At 52.1% G+C, this 22,743-nt stretch overlaps 1 long non-coding RNA gene across 2 annotated transcripts in view; it reads right to left on the minus strand.

Annotated features, from left to right (window-relative positions):
* The window catches only part of LOC116659355, an 81,757-nt gene that overhangs the window by 56,926 nt on the left and 2,088 nt on the right, over positions 1–22,743 (minus strand). For both annotated transcript variants that reach the window (XR_004314705.1, XR_004314706.1), the window contains exon 2: positions 8,341–8,530. This is a non-coding gene — a long non-coding RNA (uncharacterized LOC116659355). The remainder of the gene's footprint in view (positions 1–8,340; positions 8,531–22,743) is intronic.

A 22,743-nucleotide genomic window follows, 5' to 3' on the forward strand; every position in this document is an offset into this window, starting at 1 on the left:
CCGTCTGCAGTGTCTCCCGGTGGCAGCCCCGGTAGACTAATAAAAAGTCAGTGTGCAAGTCAGTCTCGTATTTGCAACCGTCACAAGGACAAGCTGAGGACTGAGTAACACACAGCGAGGAAGTTAGAAGCAGCAGGAGCTGGCAGGGCCAGATCCTCCTGTCAGGGCGCCTCCGTTCTGGGTACATCAACGTCTCGTCAGCAACGACAGGTGTCCGCCAAGCACCTGCCGTCTCTGCCCCCAAGGCGCCTATGGCCCAGCCAGGAAGCCCGGCGTGGAAACGTGCGAGACGGCGAGAAAACAGACGTGTAAAGCGTGGCGCGGACTCAAGTGCCACGAGGGCCTGGAGGGGGACGGCTCACGCCGGCGACAGCGTGCGGAGGGCTTAGGGTTCGTGTGCCTCGTAAAGGAAGAACAGGCAGCAAACACACAGCCGTCGGGAGTGAGAGGTTTGCGCCAGGGCGATGGTGCCGGCAGAGGCCAAGGGGCCTAAAAGTGACGGGCATATTCGACCCCCGACAGCTGAGGCTGGTTCCTCAGAATGTGGGGATGAGTAGGGGCGCCCAGGCGTGGGGACACACAGGTGCAGGGTGCACAGGCGTGGGGACACACAGGTGCAGGGGCGCCCAGGCGTGGGGACACACAGGTGCAGGGGCGCCCAGGCGTGGGGACACACAGGTGCAGGGGCGCCCAGGCGTGGGGACACACAGGTGCAGGGGCGCCCAGGCGTGGGGACACACAGGTGCAGGGCGCACAGGCGTGGGGACACACAGGTGCAGGGGCGCCCAGGCGTGGGGACACACAGGTGCAGGGGCGCCCAGGCGTGGGGACACACAGGTGCAGGGCGCCCAGGCGTGGGGACACACAGATGCAGGGCACACAGGCGTGGGGACACACAGGTGCAGGGTGCACAGGCGTGGGGACACACAGGTGCAGGGGCGCCCAGGCGTGGGGACACACAGATGCAGGGCGCACAGGCGTGGGGACACAGAGATGCAGGGCGCCCAGGTGTGGGGACACACAGATGCAGGGCGCCCAGGCGTGGGGACACACAGATGCAGGGGCGCCCAGGCGTGGGGACACACAGATGCAGGGTGCACAGGCGTGGGGACACACAGGTGCAGGGCGCACAGGCGTGGGGACACACAGATGCAGGGGCGCCCAGGCGTGGGGACACACAGATGCAGGGCGCACAGGTGTCAGGACACACAGATGCAGGGGCGCCCAGGTGTGGGGCTAAAGTGGAAAGGAAGTGTGCAATTGTGAAAAACCTCAACACCGGTTTTCAGAGGTTTGAAATTCTTACATTTTACAGTAAAAACAGTTACTTTTATCATCTGTTTTGCTTTTAGATGATCAGGTAAAAAGGAAGTTTCATGGTACTCTTTGCAGATGCTCACATATTGCCCACGTGGGCCGTTCTAATTCTCCGTAAATGAAGCGCTAAGGGGGACACAACCATCATTGTATTTCCCTCCTCGCACTGGCTTTTCAGAACTCGCGGCAACTTCTCGTGTGTTTTAGAACCCAGATCAGAAGAGTACAGCCTGCAGATTTGATAAAGATAACTTTAGGAAAACTGGCAGAATTACTATAATTTCGGGGCTTCGTACTAACTTCTTTTCCCCAAATTCAGTGCTTCTTGGGTTCCCTCCTTAAAAAAGTCTGCTGTGGGCATAAAGCAAGCAAACAGGACCACAAACCAGGCCCGCGGTGGCTCTGGCGTTCAGCTCTGGGATGACAGACGGTTGAGCAAGGGCTGGGCTGGCGGCCCCGACCCCGGTCCTTACACACCTGACCCCGGGGGCTCCTTCTCCCTCTGCTCCATTTCAAGGGGAAATTGTTTGTTTGTTTGTTTGCTTTATTGAGGTACAGTCAGTTACAACGTGTCGGTTTCTGGTGTACAGCACAGCGTCCCAGGCATCCATATATATAACATGTATTCCTTTTCATATTCTTTTTCATTACAGGTTACTACAGGACATTGAACATAGTTTCCTGCGCTCTACAGGAGAAATTTGTCTTTCATCTGTTTTATATATAATCATTAATATTTGCAAATCTTGAATTCCTAGTTTATCCCGTCCCACACTCTTTCTCCCTGGAAATTTTTTAAAAATTATTTTCTGTATTGATGTTGTAAAGATGTCTTTCCCACTTCTAAGGCTGTCAGCTACAAAGGAGAGTTTAGCATCCCAGGAAATGCACCTCCAGTGGGAAGTGCCCCCCTCCTCATGTTACCAGCTGCCTGGTACCCACAGTGCACATGAGCAAAAGCCACGGAAGCCAGCCCTAGGGCCCCTCCCGACGCCGGCTGCTCCGGGGCCAGGGAGGAGCAGGAAGCACCTGAGGTTAAGTCCAGAGCCGGGAGACTCCAGCTCCATCTCCCACTCCTGACTTCATTTATCACACGACTTTCTTCTTCTGAGTAAAGACCTGGGGGTTGGAAAAGGCTCTATTCCCTTAAACAAACTCTTCAGTGTCACCGTGGTGTCCTTACAGATAACAATGACAGAAATGATCGTACCTACAGTGGAGGATTTGCAGGCAACCTTGCAGTAACTCCACATTCCCCCAGGGGTCTGTGGGACAACAGGTTGGTGATGACATCTAAAAAATGGATGGACAGCAAAGACTCCAGGCAGTCCTCCGTAGATCCTGCTTCCCTCTGCAGAGCCTGCCGAGGGACTGATGGCAGGGAGCTTGGGGCTGCGTGTCCTGGTGAGAACTGGAGCGCAGCTACTCCAGGTGGCTGGCTAGAAGCACGGCGGCTCTCAGAAGAGCCTTGGCTGAGCGTGTGTGTCCGTGTTCAACTTGTAAGATGTTCTGGAAAATAATTCTGAACCATGAAGCACACCCTCCCTTCCTTTCTCTGTCGTCACAGACACGGCTCCTTCTACCTATTAGCTTCGTTAATCAGCTAAAGTAACCTCCCATGCCTAGCCTACTGGAAGGCGTGGCCCACCGCTAACAGGCCGCTTTGAAAATCAAGCGCTGAAGCAGCGATGCAGGACGTGCGCGCCTGTGTGCTGGGAAAGTCACAGGTGGGATTCCGCAGGGTTCAGCCCTGACGTTCAAACCAATCGCTTTACAAGCAAGGGCAATATTTCGCCATGCTACTGGTAAAGGCACTGATTTTTTTTTTAAATTGTTCCTTTGGTGGCCGAGAAAGCGAGTTTCCAGAGGCGCCCAGTCTGCACGGAGAGCCCCAGTCGGCGCCCGGGCCTCGCCCGCGCCCAGCGGCCCGCACGGAGCCGCCCCGGGGCCGCCCCGCGAGACACCACCTTCTGTGCAAAGTCGCAGAGGTGCGCCATGGGCTGCGCCCTGCCTTCCTGAGTCACAGGCGGGAAAGGCATGAAGGCCGGGGGGAGGGGTTTTGTCGTATGCGAGGGCGGTCACCCAGAAACTCAGCCTCTCAAGGCCCCTCACTTTCCCAGATGACGGGTCGGGCAACTGGAACCTCAACGACGTGATTCTGCATCTGAGAGATGGAAACTCTCATCGCCTTTAGGAAGAACGGCCCTGACACCCTGACCTGCATGCCAAGCAGCCGTGTGTCAACCTCCCTTTAAAGAAAGATTTCTGCTAAACGTTTCCTTTGCTTTTCTTAATTTACATCCATTATTACAAAAGAGAAAAGCAAAAGAGGCAGCTGTCCCTGAAGAAATAAGATACTCAGGTAGGCCAGCAATGCCGTGAACTCCATTTTCAATTCCGTGATTGGGCGGGGGAGCGCGGTGCATCCACGGTGATTTTAAAATGCAAATCTGAGCACAGCTCATCTTCCCCAAATTGAACACGCGTAGCAGAGATCTATCCCTCGTGATCACATGAAAAATTAAATAAAGGGATGGTAGTGAAGTCATATAATAAGTCATATAATGTTACGTGAAAGTTGTGATAAATTAAAGATACTCGTTGTAATCTCTAAAGCAACCACCAACACACACACACACACACACACACACACACACACACACACACACACACAATGAGGTACAGGTAAAATCAACAGAAGAGATAAAATGGAATACCTAAAAATACTCAATTTACCCAGAAGAAGGCAGGAAAGGATGAGGAACAGACCGAAGAACCGTTGGGTGGGAGGGTGTAGCCCAGTGGTAGAGCGCGTGCCTAGCGTGCACCAGGTCCAATCCCCCACAACTTTGTTAAAAAATAAATAAAAATAAACCGAATTTCCTTCCCCCACCCCACTGGGACTGAGACAAAACAAAGATGGTAGATATGAATCCAGCCACATCAAAGCTCCATTTAAAGTGATGGAAGGAAATCTGTGGATTGTAAACTGACTATACTTCAATTAAAAAAAAAGTAGAAAAAAAAATTGTGGAGAAGGTATAAACAACACTGACACTGCCCACCATTGCACAGTTTTTACTGGAAACAGACTATGTTCATGTACTTTAATGTGTGTTTGTCTCGGTTTCACACGTGGTAAGTGGTGTTTGGCCCCACCAGCAAAGCCCCTCTTTGGAGACCGATGCACTGGGGCCGCCGCCCTGCAGGTGCCCATGCATTTGCCTGATGGCTGCTGCCTCCACGGGGTGCCGGCCGCTCTGAGATGAGCACCGAACACAGCAAATGGCACATTGTGCTCATAACGCATTTTGTCCCCATACTAACCGCTATCTGGGGTCTGAGACTCTGACTTGCTGTCTAAAAATAGCAAAATTCAATAAAGAAAGGTTAGGACGTTAGTCACACACACATATCTCCTTAAGTCTGACATCAGAAAACGTTGACATGGTGTCTGCACAACCAGAGATTTAACAGAGTTTCTAGGTCTCCTGAACACAATCACACAGCAACATTTTTATGGCAAAGCAGACGGAATTCCTGCAATAAATACTTCCCAGTCCCACACAGGCAGGAGTCTTTAAGAATTTCTGCTTTAATTACAAAGTCGATGAGTTACGGTTGACACTCCCGGACTCCCCCGTCCCAGCCTCCAGCACCGGGTGCCACCACTGCATACACAAGTGACTGCCCTCCCAGCTCCTTCCCGTCTGGAAGGGACAGGCGACGTCCAAATTGGATTGTGCAAATGAACGTCCTTAAAGTGCACATTTTTGTAGAGGGGGGCCTTTGGCTAGAAAGGTTCTAGCTGACAAGTTATTTAACCCTGATTAAATAAGAGATCTTTTCTTAATCATTCAGCGATCTCACAATGGATTTCCTTCTAAGGGTTGTGACAAGATGTGGGCCATACTGAGCATCGACCAGAACCACAGGTTTGAAAAGAAACAGGATTTCAGGGTGATGATTTAGCACAAGGGTGCTCTCCCCCACCACACCCCCTCATCTAGCCCTCTGACCCAAGCTACCACCGTCTTGCACCTGGATTCTCGTGATAATCCCCTAGCAGATTCCTATACACTCCCACCTCAGGACCTTTGCACAGGCTCTTGCCCAGATACCCACGGGGCTCACGCCCTCCCCACTTCAAGTTTTTATTTTAATGTCTCCCACTCAGAGGTCTACCCTAAAACTTTCTTAAAATTGCAAACCAGCCCTCCACTCAAGGACCCCAAACCTTCTTACCCTGATCTGTTTTCCTTTCCACACAGTGGTTATCACCTACTGATGGCCGAGAATGCTACTATCTACCCTCTTACATAATTTTGCATAAATGCAGAATTTATTTACATCTGTACCTTGTTTTCTGTGCTCCTTCACTAGATGGTAAGACCCACAAGAACAAAGATTTTCATCTATGTTGCTTCCAGTGCCTAAAATGTGCTCATATTCAATAAATATGCATTGAGTTTCTGAACAAATAAGCAAGAGGGTGTATTTTCACCAGGGCTCAGGCATAAAGAACACTAAGCACCAGGATGAGTTTAGACTTGATCCTGAGGGCAAGAAAAATGATGGAAAAGGTGGGTTAAAATAACCTCCAACAGGGAAAAGCTCACGACACTGGATTTGGCAACAATTTCTGACTATGACACCAGATGCACAGGCAACAAATGAAAAAATAGGTGAATCAGACAAAAGCAAAACTTAACACCTGTGCATCAAAGGACGCTGTCAACAGAATGAAAAGGCAACCCGTGGAATGGAAGGAAATACTTACAAAACAGACCTCTGACAATGGATTGATACCCAGAATATATAAAGAACTCCTACAACTCATCAGTAATAAGAAAAAACCAATTTAAAAATGGGCAAAGAACTTGAACGGCCATTTCTCCAAAGAAAATACATCAATAGCCAACAAGCACATGAAAAAACGCTCAACACCACTAACCATTAGGGAAATGCAAATCCAAACCCAAATAAGATACCACCGCACACCCATTAGGACGGCTACTATTTAAGAACAAAACAAAGCAGAGAACAGCCAGTGTTGGCACAGATGTGGAGAAACCGGAACCTCTGTGCGCTGCTGGCAGGAACGTAAAACGGCGCAGGCACTGGGAGAACAGCATGGTGTTTCCTCAAAACCTTACACACAGGATGACCTCACCACCCAGAAAGCCCACTCCCGGGCACTGACTCAGAGGAACGGAAAGCAGGGACTCGAGCAGACGTTTGCACACCACGTTCATAGTGGCCTTATTCACAGCGGCCAAGAGGTACAGACAACCCCGGGTCTGTTAACAGACGCAGGAACAAACCAGCTGTGGTCTGTACGCACCACAGAACGTTGTGCGGCCCTAAAGGGAATGAAATTTGGACACAGTGCTCCACCATGGGTGAACCCTGAAGACATTATTCTAAGCAAATAAGCCATCGCAAAGGACAAACACGGTACCACTGTGCTGTGTGAAGTCCCTGGAGTGCTCAGATTCACAGAGACAGGGAGCAGAAGGTGGTTGGGGCTGGGGGAGGGGGAGGGGTTGTTTACTGGCCACAGAGTTTTAGTTGGGAAGATGGAGAAAGTTCTCTGGGGGATGATGGCTGGTCACACGATAGTGTGAACGCATTTAGTGCCGCTGACCCCACACTAAAACACGGTCAGAGCGGGGGAGGGTCTAGCTCAGCGGTGGAGCACGGGCCCAGCATGCACGAGGTCCTGGGTCCCATCCCCAGCACCTCCACTAAAGTTTGAAAAAGGAAAGAAAGACCCAGGTGGGTAGAACAAGAAGCCATCTTAACCCACCATCCCTCAAAACCTGGGTCTGGGATGGGGTCCTCAGAGAGCCCAGGGTTCTATCCGACTCCAGCAGCCACTCCCCCAAAGCCAGCAGAAGGGGTAGGAGCTGGCGGGCTGGCCACGTCCTGACACCACTTCCAGTTTTCTGCACGTGGTCTTGGAAGCTTATGCGCCAGGTCACTTAGGTCTGCACACCCTGGACTGTGAAGTCACCCTTCTCTCCTCAGGGCCTCCTCTCCAGCCTGGCCGTGCCGTTGACACCCCCTTACAGTTCTGTGCCTCTTGGAGCCTGGGGTCCCCCCATCAGAGGACCCCAGAGCAGAACCCCACGTCCTCTCACCCAGACTGGGCTCCCTCACCTCCCCGCCGGCCTTGAACCCTTCCTTCCCTCAGTTAGGGATTCGTCGTGGCACCTGGCAAGGGCTCCACTGATGCGCGTGACCTCCCTCTAAAGCCGGAAGCCTGGGTCACACGTGCAGGTGCCTCGGGGGAGCCCCCAAGGTTGGGAAGACACACCAGAGCCCAGCCTCTTTGTGGATGTGGAGGAACTCAGATCCTTCCTGGGTCCCACTGGAAACCGTCAGGGCTGCCTGGGGCACCCTTGAGTTCTGTTAGGAAGGTCTGGGGTCCTCCCTGCCCTCCCCCACAGCCAGATGAACGCACTGTGGAGGGGGAGGTCAGCACTGGGGCCTCCTCGCTGGCCTCTCAGAACCCCAACTCCAGCACCCCACCCTACCACTCCGGCAGCTATCCTGGCCCCATCCGGGTAATGGCCACGCTTTCCTCTCCAGCAACATTCTGTTGATACCAAACAGCGCTGTGGCCCAACCAGATTGTAAAAAAAAATTTTTTAACCCAAGGGAAAGATTTGTAGTCCCTAAACATGTTTGCTTCCGTCTGCTAGGAACACAGGCAGAGCCAGAGCCCCCACCCCAGCAACGCCGACAGGAGCAAACGCTGCTCCTGGGCTATTCTCCTGTTACTGGATTTCACCCTGAAACGAAGTATTTATTCAGGTTATAAACCCTTAAAAAAAATCCCTACTGGAAATGCTAACAGCTCGTTAACTATGATGAGCGCTTCGCACAGGACGCGTTCCCGCAGAGGGACGGCGCCTGCGTTCACGCGGGAGGGGCTCGGGGCCAGCACCTCACGTCCGGACCCACCCGCTCCCGGCTCCCAGATCGGGCCTGGCAAGCCCACCTGCCCACACGACCCACCTGGACCTGGAGAGGGTGCAACGCCCCTGGGCGACGGCCGACAGGAGGGCCGGCAGCAGGGCCTGTGGTCCCCGCACACTGCTCGCCGCCGAGCGGACTTCTGGAGACGGTTTTCCTGCAGGAAACTACTTAACCAGCGGGGCAGGATTCTCAAAGGAGAAGCACGGTCGGCTGTTCAAAGGATGCCAGTCTAAAAATGAAAAAAACAAAGCAAAAAAAATTTTTTAAGATGCCAGCTTGCGGACATAGGGGAACCTGCTAAAAGCCATAAAAAAGACAAGGCAGTCTTGCAGACCGTGGGTTCACTTCAGTTCCAGAAGTTCAAAGCCACTATTTAAGGGAACTGTTAACTGCTAGCATTCTCCCAGAGGGATCCCCGGTGTGGCTTTCAAGAGCAAGCTCACTGAGGGGCTGGCCGGCCCGCCCCCACGATCACGCAGGGGAGTACGCTAGACCGCGTGCCTCCACGTCGCGTCTGGGAGTCCCCGTTCCAGCAGCGCTGACCTCACCTGGGGGGGCCTGACCCCGACCCTTCCTGAACGTTAGTTACCATGTCTCTGGGGATCTGGCCAACCACAGTCACCTCGGGTTACGACCACAGTCACCCTTAGATTACGACCACTCTCACCCTCAGATCATGACCACGATCACCCTCAGAGAGTGATCACGGTCACCCTGGGTTATGACCACAAGCACCTCGGATTATGCTCAGGGGAAAAGCTGATCCCAAAGCCTAGACCTGTGGTGCCACGTGTCCGCTCTACCACAGCTGCCCCTTTCATAGCTACTTGCGGGGAAAGTCATCACTTGAACTTTAACCTTGGGTGCAGACTGCAGAGTTCATCAGACGCCTCAATTCATGGACTGGTCCATACAGCTGCCCGCCTCCCCACCCACCCAGAGCAGCCAGCGAAGGTGCTGAACGTTTACTTGGTTTGTTTGGATATTGGCATATTGCTGTTTACGTCCAAATACTTCTCTTTTTGTTCAGAACCCCCTTACGCAGTATCTCCTCATGTTACAACCCAGTCCTCGTTCATTTGCTTTTCATTGTCTGCACACTCCAAGTGACATCAGAGCTAGGACCTCTGCGTTCTAATTTTTTATTAAACATGGAAATCATGGGGTTTTCTTCCTAGTCTTCGATGGTCTTTTTTCTTAGCTCCCTGCACCCCCAGCAGGTGATCGCTGCTAACACCACAGGCAGGGCTCCGTCACTCCACGTCTCCAGGTCATTCACTTCCTTAAACTAGTAGATACGTATAGACGTGTGTGAATGTGTGTTGTGTGTGTGTGAGTGTGTGAGTGTGTGTAGGGGTGTGTGAGTGTGTGTGGGGGGTGTGACTGTGTGTGTGGTCTGGCTTAATGAAACTGGATTCATTAGTCATATCTTTGCTGCTTGCTTTTCTCACTCAGGATTAGTTCATGGTCATCCTTCTAGGTCAGTGGATGCAGCTCTCATGCATTCATTTTCATCACTGCATAATATTCCTTGGTAGGACCGCTCGACTGTTCATTCAGCCATTCCCTTACCAAGGAGCATGCAGGCTGGGCTCAGTGTTTACCACCACAACAAAGCTGCGTAAGGACCTGTATACATGAACCCACACATGGTGGGGCTTATATTTCTGTAGGAGAAGGTCCTAGGAACCTGTGAGCATTTTTTCACTGATATAACGGTATTAGGTCATATACCACACTTTCTTCCTTACTTTCTTCACCATGCACTATCTCCATAAGATCTACCAATGTTATGATTTGCAGGCCTGATCTGTGGATTATACCTGGTACACAGCACTCCACAGTGAGCCCTGTTTCCCTGCACCTATCACCCTCTAGCTGATTTAACATCGTAGCAGCACAAGGCGTACAATTCTTTTAAAATACCGAGGAATGGTTAAGGTGCTTAAAAATAGAATGCCAAATAGAAAAAAAAAAGAATATCAGCTTTTTCAGACTCTCAGCAAATTTGATTCTGGAAAATCGATATGACCCAGGGCCTGGAGAGAAAGTGGAGATGACAAGGGGCAGGGGAGCCTCATGTTTGTTGAGATCTGCTCTGTGCCAGCACTTTAGAAAAGTCTTACTTGGTACTCAACACAAAACTTAGATGTGTCATTTCGTCCACTGACCAGGCGAGGAGACCGAGGGCTCGAGAGGCTGATGAAGTGTGTCCCTCGTGCTGGGTGGTGGCGTGGCGGGGGCCACGGTACGGATGTGGTTCGAAGCCACATGTACCTGCTCCAGTGCCCCGGCCTCCCCTCTCCCCCTGCTGAGATTCAGCCCAGACTAACTTCTCATGTTTCGGAAAAGGACTCACAAGTGCCGTCAGGGGTGGTGGCGGGAGGCGCACAGAGCATCACAAGATTTTCAAACGACAGTTTCATCCAAGGAGCCTGAGAACACTGAAAACTAGCATCCTGGCCAACAAAAATGAATAGGTTTGCATTAATGTTCTAAGAAGCTTTGAAAGTCTACCAAATTTATAGAGCTTTTGTGGGAAGACGCCAGTGGTGACAGGAACAACACGATTAGGGGCTGAACTCGGAGTTTTCCTGGGTCAGGCAAGAAGCAGTCCTAATTCGCGAGGAGAGGACATGGAAGGGTGGTGACATGGGACGGAACTGCTGGACACGGAGCACAGGGGAAGCGTAAAGTGAATGTGCGGACGTGAGCAGAATCCTGCTGGGGTCCTAGGACCATCCCAGGGCTCCCGCCCAGCATGGGGCTCCCTCTTCCCAAGCATGTGGGTCTGAGCTGGCCATGTGCTGCGGTCCGCGTGTGTAAGAAACATAGATACCTCGGGTTGCAGTCCACCAGGATGCCCGGCCACGGACACAGGAAAGCCCTGAAGGAGAGGATGAAATGGTCACATGGCAGGCTGGGCAGGAGAGGAGGGCTAAGTGTTCGCATAATTTTCTCTCCTGGGATCCACAGTTGGAACAGAGGTGCTGAGATCACTGAGATTTTTAAGAGAACCGGGACCCAGCACCTGCTGGGCTCAGACCGCTGTGCTGAGACCCAGCCCAGAGATGCACGTGCCCAGACGCACAGGGCACTGCCAGCTCCCTCCACGCCACCAGACAGGCCACCCATCCAGCTCAGGTTCCTAAGGAGGAGGAGTTGGGGGGAGAGACAGGGGAGCCCTAAGGCTGCAGGGGCACAAGAAATGCAAACCCTCTGACAAACAGAGAACCTCCAACTTGAAGAGCTCGCAGCTCCGGGAAAGAGCAGGACAAGCTGTGCGAGGCGGGCGGACGCGAGCTGCTCAGCGAGCTGAACACGGAAGAGGCGGCGACCCTGACGCCCGGGCCTTGAAGGATGGGCAGGACCACCAGCCCTCCTGCCGGCCAGCGTTCGAGCCTGCTGGGGGCGCGCGCTGGCCCAGCAGCCTTGACTCCTCCCGGTCCTGATCACAGACGTCACACGTGTTGAAGGTGGTGCAGGGTTAGGAAAACCAGGCTCAAGGAGGTTAATTAGCTTGCACTCCGAGTCACAAGTCAGTGTCAGGACCGGAAGTGGAACCCAGGTCTTTTCCATTCCAGAAATTCTGGGTTGCCTGCGTTTCTCTACGTTCAGCAGTCTTCTGACTTTCCCACCAAAAAGGGGGGGGGGGGGGCGCAAGGGGAGAGGGCTCAGAGAAAATGGCTTTATAAAGTCTCAGCAGCAGGAGGGTGCCTGGCATGGAGAACAAACTTACGGTTACCAGCGGGTGAAGAGGGTGGGAAGGGCTAAATTGGGAATTCGAACTTTGCACTCGGGGAGTGATGGAAATGTTAGCTCTCCTGATCGCGGTGGTGGTTTCATGGGTGTGTACGTCTATCAAAACTCATCAAATTACACATCTGAAATACGTGTAATTTACTGTGCAGGAATTATACCCCAATAAAGGTATTTTTAAAAAATTGTTTTAAGTTAAGAAAAAAAAAGGTGCGTGGAGTGTGGACGGCGGCCACCAGGGGGCGGTGGAGAAGAGCGGAGGCAGGACCCCGCTGGGACGGGGAGAGGCCGGCCTGGGGCGGGGGAGGAGGGAGGCTCAGGGAGGGAGCTTCTTTCTTGAAGGTCATGATAAGGTTGGTTTTCTTTTTCACATGACCTAAAATGAACCGTTTTGAAGTGAACAGTTCAGTGGCATTCAGCACAGGCACAGCGCTGCGAGCCACGCCCTCCGCCCGGTTCCACATTTTCATCACCCCCGGTAACACCCACGGCGGTCACGCAGCCACCCCGCCCTCCGCCGCGCCCCGTCTGCACGAGCCCCGCAGCGGCCGCAGGCGGCGCGGGCCTCTGGCGTCCGGCCTCTCCCCCTCGGCACGCCGTGCTCGAGCTCGTGCTGTAGCTCGAGGCGCCGGCTCCCTCCTTTTCGCAGCCGAGCGGAGATGAACGGTTTCTTTACCCAGCCGCCCGCTGGTGGGCGCCTGGGCGTCTCCGCCTTTTGGCCGCCAGGAACAGAGCAACTGTGGACATGGTGTAGCTCCCAGGAGCCCTGAGCTGATCGGTGCTGGACAAAGACAGGAGAGGGTCACGTTACGCCGGACACCAGAAACTGACCAACACTGCAAGCCGCCTAGACTGAAACTAAAGAAAAAACTAAGTAACTCCCAAATTTAAAGCAAACAAACAAAAAGGGTGAAGGAGGCCAAGTTACCACAAGGTACCGATACCTCGTGCCAGCAAGGAGTCTGGGCAGCGGACAGAGCTGAGCGCGTTTAGGAGCAGGACCCGCAGGCTGTGCTGTGCCGCGCGGCCCACGTGGCGGCGGGAGGCTGCGGCAGGAGGGGGGCAGGGCGCACCCAGGGGTCCGCCCGGCTCTGCCTTGGCGGAGAGGTGGTGATGGAGTCGTGCGGGGAGGGACAGCAAGGCCGAGGCTTAGAAGAGGAATTCAGGATCGAGTCTGAGGTACCACTGGCCGCTCAGCCAGACACACAGCAGGCACCCAGAAAGCCCCGTCCAGGGGAACGGCCGAGGCGGGACAGCCAAGGAGGAAACGGCGGGCGGAGTGGAGATGGGGGTGACGAGCTGGGGAGAGCCTCGGGGCGGCGGAGGCAGCTTCTGGACCACCGGCAGTGCCGTCTGCGCTTCCCGGAACGCCACCCCTGGCCTCCAAGCCTGGGCCTCTCAGCAGCTGGCTCAGGTGACATCGCTTTCAGGCAGACGTTTGCTGAGCCCCCACTGAGGAAGGTCCTTCACGGTGCCCGCCGCAGCCGTGACCACGCTGCGTCGCAGGTCTGCCGTCACCGGGAACCCTGCTGGCTGTGAGGTCAGGATGTCCGTTCTCTCTCCGTGCAGCACGCACAGGACAGTGCAAGTGGGGGCAAAGGAGAGAATAAAGGGCTGGAGGGTCTGGGACGCAGACGTTGCGGAGCCGTCAGGGGACGGGGGAGCCGGCAGACAGTAGTTCTGTGGGATCCAAGGCGGGGAAAGGCCAAGGAGGAGGAATAAGCCACGGAAAGTGCGCCGACAAAGCGAAGCAGAACAAGGAGGCAGCTCTGGGCTGGGAGCTGGGAGGCCTGGGGACTTCAGCAACGCCGAGCTCCGCGGGGTCCTGGCGTGGAGCACCGGGGTGGGGCCGGGAGACGCAGGGGCTGCGGACAGGGGAGGGGAGGGGACAGACAGGCTCTGTGGGAAGGTGAAGAGGAGCCAGCAGCGGGCGGAATGAGGAGAAAGGAATGTCTCTCCCTGAAGGCAAGGAACGTGTCGTGTGGCTGTGGAGCGGGAGGGCCCGGCAAGAGACGGGCCGGTTCGCAGCAGAGAGAGACAGAGAGTGAAGAGAACAAGCCTCACCTGGGCCGGGACGCGGAGGAGGGTGGCGGGAGAGGTACCACAGCTCAGCAAGGGCGCCCAGAGGTGGAGAGCCTCCTGCCTGTGACCTCGGGCTGAGATTCGCTTTGACCGGTGGGATGTGCAGACCTGACCACCCACCAGCCCCGCAGAGGCCTCGAGAGGCCCGGCGGGTCCCGTGTCCCTCCTGCCCTCTGCCCTCAGCCCCGAGCACAGAGGCCCAGAGAGCAGAGCCCTCGCCACCAGGGGCCTCAAAGGCGGGCGGTGACTCAGACCTGAACCAGGTCTGCGGTCTGGAGCCAAACCAGCAAGCCCAGGGCCTTGGAAGAGAAAGGAGGCCGTGTGAGCACTCGGGCTGCGGCTTGTCTGTCACCACGGTAACAAGCATACTGCGCGGCTGGAAGGAACGATGCTCTGGGAAGGGGCCATGCTCTGGGAAGGAGCCAGGGCCACGGCCTTCCCAGCGACGGGGAAACGGAGATGCAGGAGTGGATGACACACGTGTCTGTGGGAGGAAGGGAAACTGAGGACCTTCTCACCTGACGCTCTCACTTGCTCTGCCCAGCTCCATCCTGCAGAGGGTGAGGGGTGGGCAGACAACGCCGTGGGCTGGAGGGGGCAGGGGTGTGCAGGACGAGGGGTCAGGGATCCCTCTCCAGAGGCTTCAGACACAGAGCAGAAGGGAGAGGTGGGAGGAGGACGTCTACAGGTTCAAGACTAGCAGCAGGAGTTTCCAGGTCTCCTTTCTGCCGTGTCAGGGACACATCTCAGAGAGTGCGGCCAACGTCGTGGGGCCCCTGGACTTGGATTTGGGCACCACTGATGACAACAGGGAGGAGGAGCTGGCCAAGAACAGCAGCGCACCCCGACCCTCACTCTCCACACTCTGTGCCTCCTGCCCCGGGCCGCCTGCGTGTGCCTGCCGGGTCCCCAGCCCGCAAGGTTCTCGTGGGACCCATGTCCCCACATCCCAGCTCTCTCTCTGACCTTCACTGTAAGAGTTCAAGGCTCATCACGGGGCCGCTGAAGCTGCTGCTACAGCTCCTACAGTAGCAAATGCCCAGACATTCTAGAAACTCCAAAAATAGCTGGCTGCAACAATATTTTAGAAAAAAGAAGAACAAAAACAGAAAGGAAGAAAAAAAGCTTTCTTGTGCTATCTCTTTGGATATCTATCCAGAGGTTGTTTTCAGCGAGGGCAGCTTGACGGCCAAACCCGCAAAGCAGAGCGTCCTCTGCCAGAGGCCCAGCAGGGAGGCGGCTCAGAGCAGGCTCCAGGGCCAGGAGCCTGAGTGTGAAGCCAGCCCTGCCAAGACGGCGTGACTTTCGGCAAACTGCTTGATTGCACTGTGCCTCAGTTTTTTTTCTTATTTGTATGATGGGGACGTAACAGTGCCCACCTCATAGGATTTATGAGAATAAAATAGGTTAACTTATGTAACAGCTCCTTGAAATAACTGGGACAGGATAATCCCCCAAGACATCTTAACTCTGTCACTTAACTGTAACCTTCGACAAGTCACTCAGTTTCTCTGTGCCTCAATTTTCTCACCTGTGTAACATGGGTAATTCTAGAACCCGCTCCATAGGGCTGTTGTGACACATAAATGAGTTAATACATGTAAAATGCTCAGAACAGCGCCGGCACAGAGAAGGCCCCATAAAAGTCACTCCCTTCTTTCTGTCTATGGACAAGCCATGCGCTTATCAAAAGATATCCTTTCATTTTTTTTCCCAGTGATTCTCAGCCATATTGAACCTAACCTCTTGAATATTTTCAGTCCCCCCATACCATCTGAAATGTAACTCATGGGTTAAATAACCTACCTAAATACATAATTGCAGAAACATACAGAATGTTCCAATTGCGTCATAAAGGATTTATAACAAGATAAAATAGATTTCAACATTCGCACGCCTGAGCACCGCACGTCTGACAAGACGCGGTCAGCCAGGCGCTGCCCCACTTGACCCACGCAGTCTTTTAAGGCCACTCCTGGCTCCCCGGGCTCCAGCTGTCCCTGCATTGTTCAGGACCTAGGGAGTGACTCTTACGTTCTCCTTTAGAATCGGAACTTCTACCACCCGAAACACTCCGGAAGTGTCTGTTGCTGGTTCAGTAACCAGTAAAATGGGGGAAGGTTTGTGTTGTGCAAAATGAGAGACTCGATCAAAAATTATTTCTAGAGTCAACCGGTAAATGGCTCCCCTGTTTACTAAGGAAGGGGGAGGGATCGAGGTAGCTTGTGAATCAAGCAGAAGTTTGACATTTTCCAGGTGAAACAGGGGAAGAGCGATGATGTAGCCACAGGGCTGTGAGTGACAGTGGAACGTGGACGGCTCTCAGCACCACACTGGCACGTGGACACTCAGCACCTCCGGGCTCCCCTCCAGTCCTGTCCCTTCCGTGTCCAGGACACGCTGGCCAAACTCCAGGGGTGAGACACAGATGCAAATTCTGGAACACTTCCAACCCCAAATTCACGGAACAGGCAGAGAAGCTGGGAACTAGACCCTGCTATTCTAGAACCTGCTGTGCTGAGAGGGCCCCCTCCCCCACCCAGGGGCTCTTCTCTGCCTGGGATGCCCCCAGCCACTCGTTCCTCCAGGCAGGCAAGTCCCAGTCGACTCGGAACTCCAGTGGGTGACAACCACAGAGCTGGTTTCTTCCTCGTGTTATAGTGCTGTCACCCAGGGCCTGGCTTCATGGACTGTCTTCATCCAGAAACCTTAGAACAAACTTAGAGGCTTCGCTGCCGCCCCAGGTGTAACTCACCTGCTCTGTCGTGGGCTCATTCAACCACCATCTATCGTGTATGGCGCCCCCTAGTGTAAGGCAGCCGCCGTGCCGGGGCTGGGCCAGCGGTGAGACAGCACCCCTCACGCCCAGGGGCCAGCGGGAGTAAACGACACATGCAGGGACCAGGATGGTGCATAAATAAAGGATGATAACAGAGGCAAAACAGAAGTGACTTAAGAAAAGCTGAACCTGTTTTCATGTAGAAGCCCAGAGGTGGCAGCCAAGGCCAGTGCGGCAGCGCGCCTCCAGGAAGTCCTCACGACCTGGCTCCTCCGAACCCCCCGAGGCACGTCTAGGATGTGGCCTTCTCCCCATCCTCACGCTCCAGGATGGCAGCGGGAGGAGCAGGATGAAGGAAGGGACAGAGAAGGGGGAGGAGTGTCTTCAACAGATTTCTGTTGACATCCCACTGGCCAGAGTGAAATCACACACCCACACTTATACGGGAACACAGGGAGGGAAGGGGCGGGTCACTACATAAAAGTAAAATTCACTGGAAAACCGTTTGTCCATAAGACAGTCTCAAATCTTTGCAAATCCCTCCTTTTCTAGCTAAGAAGATTTGAGGAACAAAGCGGTCGCTCAGTTTCAGAGTGGCCAACTTCTAATTAGAAATACTAGCCTTTTCATTTCTCAATCCTTTATTTTGCTTAACAAAGTAAATATATGACTTTTATGTCATATACATTTAATAACGTAATTTTAATGAGATAATGGAACTGAAAACTTACTACTTTCCCAAGAGAGAAAGAAACTGGATAAGGTCCAAGTCCAGTTCCTAAATAAATAGAGCAAATGAATGAACTCAAACAATATACAAGAAATGAGGGGGCTGATTCTGACGGCAGAGTGCATGCACTAAACATGCTAGATATTTGATTGAAAACAACTTTACACCCCACTAATGTCAAGAATGTGATGTCAATGAGCTGTAATGGAACAGAATCTGAAAATAATATATGTTTGTACATGTATAACTGAAACTAACATTGTAAATCAACCACACTTCAACAAAAAATAAGAATTAAAAAAAAAAGAATGTGATTTCAAACATCAAGTGGACTTTTGGATTCCACCTAATTTCTGGGAAAAGGCATTTTAATTATTCGAAGCTTTGACATTATTTCGCCTAATTATTCTAAGCTTTCTCATTTAAGTTCTGCTGCAGCCACGTGTGCGTTTCCCAAGAAAAATGATCAACTTGCAACCCATTCTTCTCTGCCCCCCGTTCTTGGTGAGCCCTGATTGTGAAACAGTTCATCCACTTGAATCTACCTGCGTCTGAGCTGCACAGTGCAGGTGGGCAGGAGGAAGGCCTGTGGTGCCACCTGATGGGAGCCGGGTCAGCCCAGAGGACCGGGCTCAGGGTCGGAACCGGGGCAAAGTCCGCGCCTGAGGGGCTGTGTGTGTCTAGGGGCAGGGAGGGGCTTCTCTCCATCACTCAGAGGCACTATTTTTGTAGCAGAGCCCTTCTTTGTCCCTTTCTTGGCTTTAAACAGTGACCCTAGTCCCATTTGCATGAAGATCCTTCTGTACAAAGGCTTTGTTTATCCACTAAAGGTGCTTTGCGTGCTTAACAGCTGTTCTTTGATCGATGAAACCCGAGGCTAGACCAGTGGTAACGAGAGGCTCATCGGATGGTGGTACCAAGAAGCCTTCAACAGAGATGAAACAGAATCCCTGGTAGGCTGGCTTCAGCTGACCAGGGACCATTTTTTTCCCACCAGTGCCCCAAGCCCTAATTCTCTGTCTAGCGAAAACATCAGCCCTTTTGTACATTCATTAAAAACAATGTATTCATTATTATAAAAATGCTTTTAATTTTTTATTACTTAGTTAACAATAAACATGAATCACCAGCAATGAGGTAAGTGCTCTGGAGAAACAGTGTTCTCAGGGTAAAGGCGGTACCCAGGAACTTAGATACTTCTAAATTAGTCAATAAAAATCTCAGGTGTTTATAATTATTAATGTTCGCAATCAGAAAGCTGCGTCATGTGCCCCTGGCAAAAAGCTCTCATTCTCCTAGACCCTAAAAGCAGGTGCCAGAGGCACAATCACAGGAGCGCTCACTCCCCAGGTGTTCATCCCTCCCGTCACAGCGTAGGAAGAGCCCTGGTGCAGTAACAGTCTGTTTTAAAGATAAAAATAAAAAGAATGACAGTGTTGCAATCCTCCCCAGTGCAGCGAGGGACTAACCAGCCTCCGTTTTGTTTCATGAGATAAACATTATCATCTGACGAACAGAACGACTCCTTGCATTCTAAATAAATCCATCTCGGCTCTAACCCCTGACAACATACCCTGGTGCGCACACAATCCCAGACAGGGTTTGCCGGATTGTTACTGACGGCTGCGGGCCCCAGAGCCGCTGGGGGCCCTTCCATGCGGTCATCACTATCAGGAGCTCGTCCTGTTTTATTTTGTTTGTTTGTTTTGTTGTTGTTTTTGTTTGCGGGGAGGTGATTAGGTTTATTTACTTATTTATTTTAATGTAGGTGCTGGGGATTGAACCCAGGACCTCGTGCATGCTAAGCGTGTGCTCTGCCACCGAGCTGTACCGTCCCCCCTCATCCTGTTTTACTTTTTAATATTTCTGGGTTCTCTGCTCCAGTAGCCAGAGAGCGCCAACCGTAGACCTGGATTACTTCGATCAGGCACCGCTCGCTGTATTTGCAGCCGACGGAGACGAAGAGTCCTTCCCACTCGGACCATTTACTCCGAGTTTAGCTCCCTTTATTCACACAGAGCGCTTCACCTCCTGAGCAGGACAAGTCTGGGAGTAACTCAGCAGCAGCTCCAAAGTTCCGACTCCCAAAAGCAAGTGACATTACAAGGGAATCATCCGAGGATCCCCTCAAAACAGGAGTCACGGATCCTCTGAACCCACTTTCACAGATGCCCACGTCGTTCTCAGTTAACCTCCCAGGCCTGTGGTTAAACCAATTCCGCAGCAAAGGAAAACACTCAGAAACTGTTTTAAAAAAAACACTGCATGTATTTTAAAAAATAAGTATGATCATCTTCAAAGCAACATTAGAAATGTAACATCTAACCACTAAGTGAGAACTGTTTGGTCAGAAGCACAGTGTAAGGCACCTGAACCACCGTCAGGTTTACGTGGAGGATGGAGAAGGAATGACATCAGTGGGCAGTGTCGCCACAGGCTGGGCCCCCAGGGTCCCAACTTCCTATTCAGGCTCCTGCCGCCATCACCTGCAAGCTGTTGCTCTTGGGCGAAAAACACCCTCCAAGCTGGGGAAACTGGCAGACAACTAACGCTGCTCAGTATTTAACTGCACTGACTCCTTTTCTGTGACAAATATCTATTGAATTTGATTACTAAGTGGGCGTGAAAGGTAGGACTTTCCAGAGCATCGGAGCCATCCAGACACCAACACGACAAATATTTGGCATCACCAAGTGGTCAGACACATAGAAATGAAAGTTCTTGTGTCCTCAAGAGACAAGCAGTAAAACTGACGGAAAGGAATGCTAAAGGCAGCAGGAAACATGAGTATACCGCCTTAAGGAAAGGGAGAGCCGAGCAGACTGAGGGGTCAAGTCTATACATAAAAGTAGCAACAATTAATAAACAGGAGCTAGTAAAATTAACAAAAGACCATTTAATATCAACAATTAACCTATAATTAATATCAATGATTAAAACCGAGATATCCTACTTCACAATCTTTAATATTGGCAGCTCAACTCCTGGTATAGATTAAATAATGACTTTTCTAACTTGGACTTTGCCATACTAAAAACAAAAACTTTAAGAATTAAATTATGCCAAAAGTGCCTTTTCTTCACTGGAAGAGCAACCCCGCCCCTTCAACTGGCCACTCCGCCTCAGCCCCTCAGCCTCTGGGACCCCAAGTCTGCAGACTTTTCTCTTTCACCTAACAGAAGAGCCATCAGTTGTTAGACACGCCACTGTCTTTTGTGCCTCAAAGAAAAAAGAAGTATGGCCAAATCTAAGCCTTATTGAAATTTCAGAGATGAATATAGGAAATATACACATTTCCAGAATCAATGTCATTAATATGGTGTATCTTATACCTTATCTCCTTCTGAGCCCAAAGCTATCACCCTCTTCTGGGCCCTTTCCTAGCTCACCTGGACTCAGCGGACACCATCTAGCCAGCCCCCTGACCCTGCCCCCTCCAATCTGGTCTCTCTGCTCCACTGACAAGTTTTACAAGTCTGACGATATAACGTAAATCTGATCATTCTTGGCTTAAAGATCTAACTCCTTGTTGGGGGGGGGGTCTTCTGAGACCCCCCAACAATCTGACTTCTGTCGTGTCCCCGCCTCTGCTTCTCCACCTTGTCCATTTTGTCTGGATTCCAAACCCTCACTGAACACCCTCCCCTAGGGACCAGTCCCCCAGTACATGTCCGCAGAGCACTCTGCACTCCGCCACACAGCCCTCTGTATACCTGGAATGACTGGCTTAATTATTAGTTTAATTTTGTGCGTTTCTGACTTGAGCTCTATGTTGACAGGGATTCATTTTAATCAGAACAGATCCTCCAGCATCTGGCACAGAATCTGGTACATGTACGGTGCTTTATGTTTGTTGACTGACCAAAACTCTTGGATGATGGCTACTGCAGTTCTAACAAACATTGCTTGGCAGTAACTAGTTTTGGTGCAAAATGTAACAGGTTTTCTAAGGTAGAGGTTCTCAAAGTGTGGTGCTAGGCACACAGTGAGCATTTAATAAATCTCAGGTGTGATGCTGCTGCTGCTCATGATGACAACCACAAAGGCAACATAAGGTAACAAATAAAACTTCATATCTATTCAACAGGATTCATGTTTTAAACATTCCATGCCTGAGGTCTCTGCAGTTTTCATCCAGACAAGTATCTAGAGTGACCTCTCATAACTATTAACCATTGATTTCAAAATCCCAGGACAGGGAAACAATCCTAGGGCCAGTTTAAAAGGCCAGTGATCACGAACTGATATTCATGGCAAATGCTGTCAGTGCAGTACATTTTCTCCTCAGTTATGAGGATAAAAAGGTATTATACACAAACGTAACAGAACATTTGCTGTGTTTTGAATTCTAAACCATAAAAAACATAAAAGACAAGCTACAGCAAAGAAATTACTTTTCTCATTGGCCAGCTCAAATGATACCTGGTCATGTGTAACCAGACAGGTATTCTCCAGGTAAACGTTCCCTGGATACACAGTGTAACCATGTCGCACCAGAGTCCCAGCTGGCCATGGTGTTCCTAGCTGATTACTTGGAATTTGCAATGAATTTTCCCACAGACATTAAATTCTCAGACATGGCCTTAGCAATTTTCATACCAATTGTGCTGTGGCATGCTATGACAGGCTGTGGGGTTAATGGGCGTCATGTGCTATGATACGACGTGACACACTGGATTAAACAGGCTTTACGAGCCCACTTTGGAAGACGGACACATTTTCTAACAAGGTTTCTATGAGGGGACAGGTTCCAGGGCCCAGGAAGCCCGGAGCGATGAGAAGCCAAGCGTGCCTCCATTGTCCCCCCACCAGCCTGCTCCTCACCCCGGGACGGCGGCGGCAGCCCGGACACCTGGCTCTCACCCGGGTGTGCCCTTCGGAACCGTGGTCCCCGCCGCAGCGCCAAGGCCGCCCCCGCCTCCCTACCTCCCACCTCGCACACGCCCAACAAAAACATTAATAAACCTGCTCCTGATTGACAAAACCCTCAGCAGACCTGGGAGCCTGCGCCCTCCCGCAGGCCCCTGCGCTCAGCACCCGGGCTCGGTCCTCCAGCGGCCGGCCCGGCCGGCCGGTCCCGGACCCCAGCGCG

Source organism: Camelus ferus, chromosome 23 (genome assembly GCF_009834535.1).
Source record: "Camelus ferus isolate YT-003-E chromosome 23, BCGSAC_Cfer_1.0, whole genome shotgun sequence".
Lineage (NCBI taxonomy): Eukaryota > Metazoa > Chordata > Mammalia > Artiodactyla > Camelidae > Camelus > Camelus ferus.